Consider the following 8,249-nt stretch of genomic DNA (forward strand, 5'->3'; position numbering starts at 1 on the left):
CCCCTCTTCATGTATTTCCATTATTGCGAGCTTGCTATAGATGCCCTGCGACATTAGGCAGTAGTCAATGCTCGTGTGCCTGTTACGGAATTCCCACGTGATTTGTCCCTCACATTTCGTTTCTCTACTGGCAGTAACTAGGTTGTGCCGCTCACACAATTCTAGCATTAACTTCCCGTTACAATCTTTGTATCCATTCAGATGCTCAGTATGGCTATTCATGTCACCGAGCAGAATAATATCGGAACCGCCTTCAAACTGCTTATATCGTCTTTGAGGCACTTAACTAGATCCTTGTTTTCTTGCCTGCATTTCTGCCCTGTTCTTAAATAAACTACCCCTAGTCATGTCCTTTTACTGGCCATTGTACCTGATACCCAGACATGTTCTTTGCAAATAAATTTTTTTGCTAATTTATTCTTGGATGTATCAATATACCTACCCCTCATCCCTTGTCCGGTGTTGTTCTGTTGGCCCGCTCCCACACGTAGCCATCAATAAACGGTGTATCTTCTAGATCCCTGAGATGTGTCTCCCAGAGAGCGTACACACCTACTTTCTAACCATTTCACTCTCTTTCTACCCCCTTGCATGCTTATGTGACTGATCCTGGTGTTAAATATCTTTTTAGTAGTTTTCTTCCTGGACCTCCTAGTGGCGATTTTGTTGGGCTCAGCCGCCATTGTTACACTTTCTACTTCTCTTCTACCTTCTCCTACGCCCTACGCCGCCGTGGACCCCCTAAAACAGCTGCTGCCCGGCCTGCCAGGTGCCAGCCGATCTCTGCTCCTACCTTCCCACTAAAATGGATGCCGTATCATGTAAACCCTCTTCCAACGCCTGCTCCATGCACTTGGCTGTTTATGTGTGCCACTTCAAAGCCTTTCTCCTTGCTTAACTTCCATATCTGTGGATTAAGAGTCATCAAGTCTTTGTCAACCTCTCCGTTCCGTCCTTGCACCTTCGGTACTATGCACATCACGACCTGCCCTTTCTGAGCTATTGATCGTCCTTATATCAATTCCCTGGCCTAATCTTTCCACTACTCGTGCGGCTTCACCATTCAGGACATCATTTAGCCCCGCTGCTACCACTACCAAATTGCGCCCTGCAACGTTTTCAGGAAATTTACTTTTTGTCTCTCTGAGCACCGCGTCCATTGCCCTCCCTGGTAATACCCGACTGCTACCCGCCTGTCACCCTATACCCTGTCACCCTATTATAACTCTTTTCATCTCCTCATGTTTGAGACACCAGCGATAAGCACTAGGGTACTATCTCTTTCCCTCCTAACTTCCGGATTCTGCTACCTTTTAAGGCGAAAGCCTTTAATGTCTCATCGTTGTAAGCAGCAGTTGTCGACAGAAATGTCACGCTTTTCAATTGGTCGAAACGGTCGTGACGTCACAGTGCGCGAATTTCAAACGGGGCCAATTGTACTTTGGCTAGTAACCATGCAACCAATTGAAGGGATCATGTAGTGATACTCCAAGTGGGACTGAGCTTAGTTAATTGCTTAATTACCCAATTAGCCGAATTAACTTTCCTAGTCAGGCCATATCATAAATAAAACCGAGTAGGAAATCGGTTGAGCTCGGGAATCGAACCTCGGTCTTTGGAGTGCGAGACGAGCATGCTATCCACTCCGCCATGCCAGCTCGATGGTTTGGAATGAACAAAGGCGCGTCTAGTGAATACGGTGTCTTCGCTCACTCCCATCCTCCTCCCTTCCCTTCCGGCGAGGTTTAGGTGTCCACCGAGATATGAGGGACAGATACATTTCCTTTCCTGAAAAACCAATTTACCGACGAGCGAGGCGTAAACCGAATGGGCGATGGCGTTCTATGGACTCACTGGCAGCGTTGCAAGACGCTGTCGCGTTCCACTTAGAGGCGAAGCTTAACATCTTAACCACACATCAGTGACTGCACTTTAGGTGAAAAAGTGCCCCCATGAATTTTGACGGGTGTCCACCGAGATATGTGAGACCGTTACTGCGTCATTTCCTTTCCTCAAATACAATTTTCATTCTCTTCATTACGGCCCATCTTTGTATTTCATCTTTCACTCCCACTTCCTCCCTTCCTTTACGTTGTGGTTCAGGTGTCCACCGAGATGACAGAGACTTACTGCGCCATTTCCTTTCCTCAAAAAGCGTTGCGTTCAAAGGGGAACGCATCGCGCCGAACGGGTGGTTGTGTTCCGTGGACTCCCTGGAAGCGCTACAACACGCTGTCGCGTTCCACTCCTAAAGGCGAAGCTTAAGCGTCATTAATTAGCAGTTAATTAGTATGTAGGCATTAATCTGTAATTAACCATTGATTGGTAATTTGTCATCACTTAGTAATTAGTTTTCAATTGCATGTGACGCCACCAGTGGCACTGAAGCAGTCAAAGTGGTGCGGAAAATGCTTTCGCCTCTACGCACTTTAGACAGTCAAAGTGCCCCCTAAATTTTTATCAGTGATTGTGACCGCATTCGTTGGGTTCACAGGAAGCGCCACTTTAACGCCATATCTCAGGCTGACTGGTCAGTAATGTGCACCATGTATGCTGGCTTGGATTTCACAGGCGATGACTGCTCACTCAGAGGAGGTGCAACTGAACCTCAGGGAAAGGGAAGCCGGCTATAGGCGTCGCCTTTATGTTGGCTTCCTGCAGTCCTGCCGAGTACATACTGTGAGATAATTGCCGTTAAAAAGAAATCGTTAGTCGTGGATTGCTCGAAGCTGATGAGTAACAGTACCTGTCGGTACACTGTAAGATTACAAATCAGGCTAAACAAGTGTACGGCTTAGTTCAAAGATTCTTCGACAGCCGTTATGTCCCGTCATTTTCTTCGAGTTGTTCTTCTCTTGGCCTGGCTCTTGGCTTGGCTAGCGGACTTGTACGACAAATACGACTACTTCAGCTAGCTTCATTTACACAACCACTCGAGTGGGGTCTCAGTAAGCGCCGTCATTGTAAAAAAGGAGTAGCCCCTTGGGGACGAACTGGTTTGCCACTGCCATTCCTCCTCTTCGTGACTAAACAGAAAACTTTAACAGCTCGCCCCTTTAAATGGCCGCGACAGCTCGGCCGTAGAAGGAACAGTTGAAGTAATAAAATGACCTTTGTGATTCCAGGCTAATTCCGTGCGGTATATTCTTTGATAATTCTGATCACATATTTGACAACAAAGGAAAGACAAATCACCAAAGAACATGAATAGGCTGGGATTTGACACCCGGTGCCGGGATCAGGAGCGGCATCAGCTCTTCGCCGGAGAAATGGATCCGTTGGGTTCGTTTTCAGTGGCACGCGGGTACCGAGTGGAGAGCAGGGGCGGAGTTCCGAAGGCACGGATTGAATTCGCTGGTATACTGCAGGTGAGTGCGCTGAATTTCTAATTTATATTGGCTGCGAGATAGTCACGATTTGCACTTCGTGCGCAAGCATTAATTATCTTCACTAGCGTCGAATGGGCATCCCTTACTGAACGCTGTAGATGCGTGGTTTCAGAATCTAACGTCAGCTAGCAAAGAAATTGCAGACAAATATCAGTGGGAAAAAAATCGAAGTCAGACATGGTGTTGGGCTTGTCGGTTCATGGTTGGAGCGAAACAGAACTGCGCGAAGACGACGGGACAAAAGAAGGAACGAATACCATTCATGCGCTTTGTGTGTGTGTGTATTCGTGCCTTTTTTTGTCCCGTCGTCTTCGCGCAGTTCTGCTTTGAAAAAAAAAATCCCTTGTTAATGTGCAAATTACTGCAGAACCTGGGCTGGCAGCAAGTGACGTCGCGCACTTTATTCTTGACAAAACGCGTTACGGGACAAGTTGGTCAAGCATCTCCTCAATACGAAGCAATCTACCACTACTTATGACGGACAGACTCAAGAACACACATAACAAGACGGACGCGAAAGGAAGCTGTGCTGTCTCGGCTGCAGTGGTGTACACACACCTTTCCGTCTCCTCAGAACCCACTTGCCAGAACACCCCCCCCCCCCCCCCCCCCCCCCCCCCCCCGTGCACACCTTCAACACGTACAAGAACCTGGTCGGTACACTGGCTCTCTCTAGCAGACAAGAGGTTACCAAACATACTTCATATGAAACACCCGTTCGACGTCGCCTTTGTAACTCGCGTTATATAGACTGTTGCAACGCTAAACGCGCATCGTAAAATGCTTCTCTCGGTTGAACCGCTCGCTTTATTAGCGCTGGAATTCGACGCGGAGATAGCATATGACTGTGTTGCTTTCTAAATACCAAGTTAGGAAGAAGTACTTACCTGATTTGATCAGAATCAATTATGAATCCGCGTCGTCTGCAGCATGGGGACACCCTAGCTATAACAAGCAGCTTTCGCAATTTGCGCGTTTAGCGCTGCAACAGTTTGTATATCTCAAGCGTCTATAGCTCAGTATCTTCAAAACAGAGCTAAACTGTGGATTCTCTCTAGTTCGAAGAAAAATTAACACTCTGGCCCATGCAGCTGACGTCGCCTTCTGTTAAGCAAAGCCGGAAGTTGGGCAAGTTGGATAACGTTCATGATCTAACAATAGCGCAAAAGGAACACGAGGGACGGAAAGGAAACGACGCAGATAAGCGCTAACTCGCAGCTAGGGTGGCGGGTTATCATAAGAGTATCATAAAAAATCAGGCTTGGATGGGTTGGGAGCACTTTATGTTTGCACGGAGAGACATTTGCGACATCTTTGTTGCAACACTGTTAGAAGTGCTGCATTCTCCGACAAAGAAGGTATACTTGTGCTATATAGAATTTTGTAACTTTTCAGGTGCGCTACCAAAGGGAGCCTGCGCATGGGAAGCATTTTTTGCTCTTTTGGAAGAGTCTGGTGAATCTCTCCTGCACTGTTTGTCCCCGAACTTGTTTCAGGCGTTTTATTTTTCAAAACCACAAACTACCAATGCTCAATAAGCGACTAATTGCTCATCTGTCTTTTCTGGACATGGTCGTGAAAGGATTTTGAGCTGATACATTAGATTTCCTCGCTCTTCGCTTTTCCTTACCGCCGTAGTCACAAACTGGCCTTATACCTTTACCTTACCTTCACTCGAGAGGCGGCTTTCATAAAGGTTACAGAAAGTGGAAGGTAAGGAAAAGGCCAAGCCGCGTTTCAGAAGCCTACCTTTCGGCAGCCTTTCGGAAAGCGCCATTACCCGCGTAAGTAAGAGGTATGGTAGCGAGGCTAAAAAAATATTAAAGTTTCTGTCATCAGTGCATGCACTCATAACTATTTCACGTCGCATACAAAGTAGTTCAGCAAATACTGGAGCTGTCATACACATTCATTAGACAAAATTAATTAGTCTGGCTTCAGTTTTGACGCCCGTTTCTTTTAGTCTAGCGACAACGATAGGCAGCCGTCGCTACAAGAAGCTTTGTTGAGTCGACGTCGGTTTTTCTTTTTTTACGTGTGCCTCGTGTGTTGTGCGTGTGCGTGCATTTTTTTATTGGTGTTTGCGCTTTCTGTAATTAGTACGGATAGCAGTTGATGTTTTTGTATATATTATATTGTATTCTACTGTCTATTTTTCAAAAACGTTAAATGGAACAAAAAAAAAGAGCAACGTTTACGGAGAGCGAGCGCCGCGTCCTCACGGATTTGGTCAAAGTGCACATATCAGTGATAGAATCTAAAAAGAGTGACGGGGCTTCACTGGAGAAAAAGAAGAACACGTGGAAGCTTCTAACCGAACAGTACAATTGCCGCACCGACGTTCGGCCCCGCACTGAAGCCCAATTGCGCAAGTGTTGGGATAATTTAAAAGAAAAGTGGCGAAAAGCGAAGGCAGCAGACATGAAGGGGATTTCCCCACGGGTGAACTTTGCTTTCATTATTTTGCTTGGTAGAAAAAAAAGGAATTCCTTGCTTTCCACCTCCTTCATCGCATTTAATTTTGGCATGCTTTGTGTTTTCTGCGAAGCATTTCTTCGCTACACGGATGGGGACGCGAAAACGATGCGAAGGAACAACACAAGCACTCGTGTTATTAATTTTCTGGCCACGTTCTTGCTTCGTTTCGCGAAGAACATAGTTTTGATTCTGTAGTGTCTCGTGTGACATTGACCTCATTTGTAGGCGCTCTAAAATTAAGGAATTTCAGTAACATTATTGTTTAACTTCTGTGCCCTTTTTCAGGGGGAGGCCCGCCACCACCGAGCCAACTGGACGACGAACTCAACCGAGTTGGAGACGTGGCGTCCCATAGGGGAACGAGGGTGCACAACACATTTGAGAGTGACAGCAGCCACTACAAGAACAGCGGGCCCAATTCGGAATGTACTCCGGCTGCTGCCGCCCTGCTGGAGGCTACGCTGTCCAAGCCACAGGCGGAGGCTGATGGTATGATTCTTAATTGTGTACTTTTAAATATATACGCGATTATACGTACTTGACTGAAATCTGGGCAACAATTTATGGTATGTGTATATTGTAAGCATTGCTCATATGAAATCTTTGAAGTTTTGTAATAATTTATCAGGCAATACTGAATGTGAATAAAACATGTCAACTCGGGGAATGGTTATTCTGCTGTATCAGCCATGCAACTGCAACATAAACTGCTAGCATGGGACGCAAAGCAGTGAGCGTGTTAGCGAATCAGAAAGTAGCATTAAAAATTTCTGTCACAATTGCTTAGCCAGCAGCAACTTTTTAGCCATTATCCAGTAAATGAGAGCATACGACTGCATAGTTGAAATTCTTGCACAGTGAGCATGAACGAGATGAGCTCTGCATATTACAAATGATTTTAACTTCAGCATGGTCCCTTCTTTTTCCTTAACATTTGGAAAGACGAACTCCAGCATCTCTTGTTCAGGCGGCCTTCTACTTGCGGTTACCTAGAGCAACGAAGTTTAGGGATAATAATAATAATAATTCTTTATTCAGTATAATATGAACATACAAAAAAAACGGAAGCGCCGAAGCCACAAGTGGGCTTGTGCGGCGACAACCGGCAGCCGCGGCAATCTTCGCGCTACATCAGAGCTCCATCAGAGGCAAAAGAAAATAAAAGACGTAAATATGAAGAACACAAAAATTTTATATCACAGAGTGCTACGCAGAATGAATGCTAGCTACATGCTTTGCAAAGATGAGCATTCAAAAGCCAGTCTGTACATTCATCTGTGTACTCGATCAGTCTGATTCTGCCAATGCATGTGTTGTCATATGCAGCTGTCTAACTTTGCCTTAATTTTTTTCTCTACATACTACTGAAGATGACAGAAGGAAACATGCTACCAGGTGTTTCTTGTTTCCATCTTTTTGTTTGCTACTTTTGTAACTGCCAAATAGTTGTTTATGGCTGCAAACATACAGCTGTTGCTGCCTTACGGGGAACATGACTGCTATTCTCTATGCCTATGACTATATACCCTGAATGCAACATTCTCATGCACTGAAGATAAGCTGGCGTATCTATGTCATTATGATGCTGCGCACACTGCTACATCTCTGCTTCGATGGTAGTGTGGTATTGTAATGTTATGAGCACTAGACCAACTGAGAGTTTATTTAAACATGTTTAATTTACAAACAATTGTGCAGAGTTCCATGAAGCCATGGACTTCCCATGGAGCCAAGCAATGGAAAGTAGCCAAGCGGCTGAAAGTGGCGAGGCAGCTGAGGTTGCCCCAGATGGCCAGGAGGCCTCCAACAACCTACCCGACCAATAGTGTAGCGATGGAGAAGACAATGCGCCGATGATGGCCACCTCCTCTGAAAAAAACCACTCTTGCTGCTCCACAGCCGGCTGCTTACCACCGACGCAAGGCTGCGCCTGCCCAAAAAGAATCTCTCTTTGCCACAGAGCTGAGTGTTCGTCTGCAGGCTGTGGCTGCGGATAACAAACGCAAACGAAAGGAGCATAATTTAAGAGGGATGCAAATGAAAGCGGGACATGCGCTGCAGATGAAGAATGGAGTGCACATGCACTTCATAGTGCTAATGAAAAAGCTAAACTGCAACTTTTGCAGGTCAGAATTGCTGCATTGAAGCAAGAGCTAAACAAAGAGTGAAATTAAACAGATTGTTCCCTGAACGAGCAATTCTCAGACTCCCAAATTTTGTGTGAAGTGGTGTCGAATGATGCTTCCTCTGGCTCTGAAGCCACTTTGCGAGTCACTGGCAGTCGTTGCAGCTGTGATTGTCGCTGTGGCTGCTGAGAGTGGCATGTGTTCGTGTGCAACAGAGCAGGAGGCATTTCCTCTGTAGCACGACGGCGGCCAAAAT

The 8,249-nt window shown here is 45.9% G+C and overlaps 1 pseudogene; it reads left to right on the top strand.

Moving 5' to 3' along the window:
• The first annotated feature begins 2,546 nt into the window (after positions 1-2,546).
• LOC149356114 (uncharacterized) lies at positions 2,547-8,035 on the top strand (annotated as a pseudogene).
• Positions 8,036-8,249: the final 214 nt, after the last annotated feature.

Source organism: Amblyomma mixtum, chromosome 3, assembly GCF_055824585.1.
Source record: "Amblyomma mixtum isolate Tamu chromosome 3, ASM5582458v1, whole genome shotgun sequence".
Lineage (NCBI taxonomy): Eukaryota > Metazoa > Arthropoda > Arachnida > Ixodida > Ixodidae > Amblyomma > Amblyomma mixtum.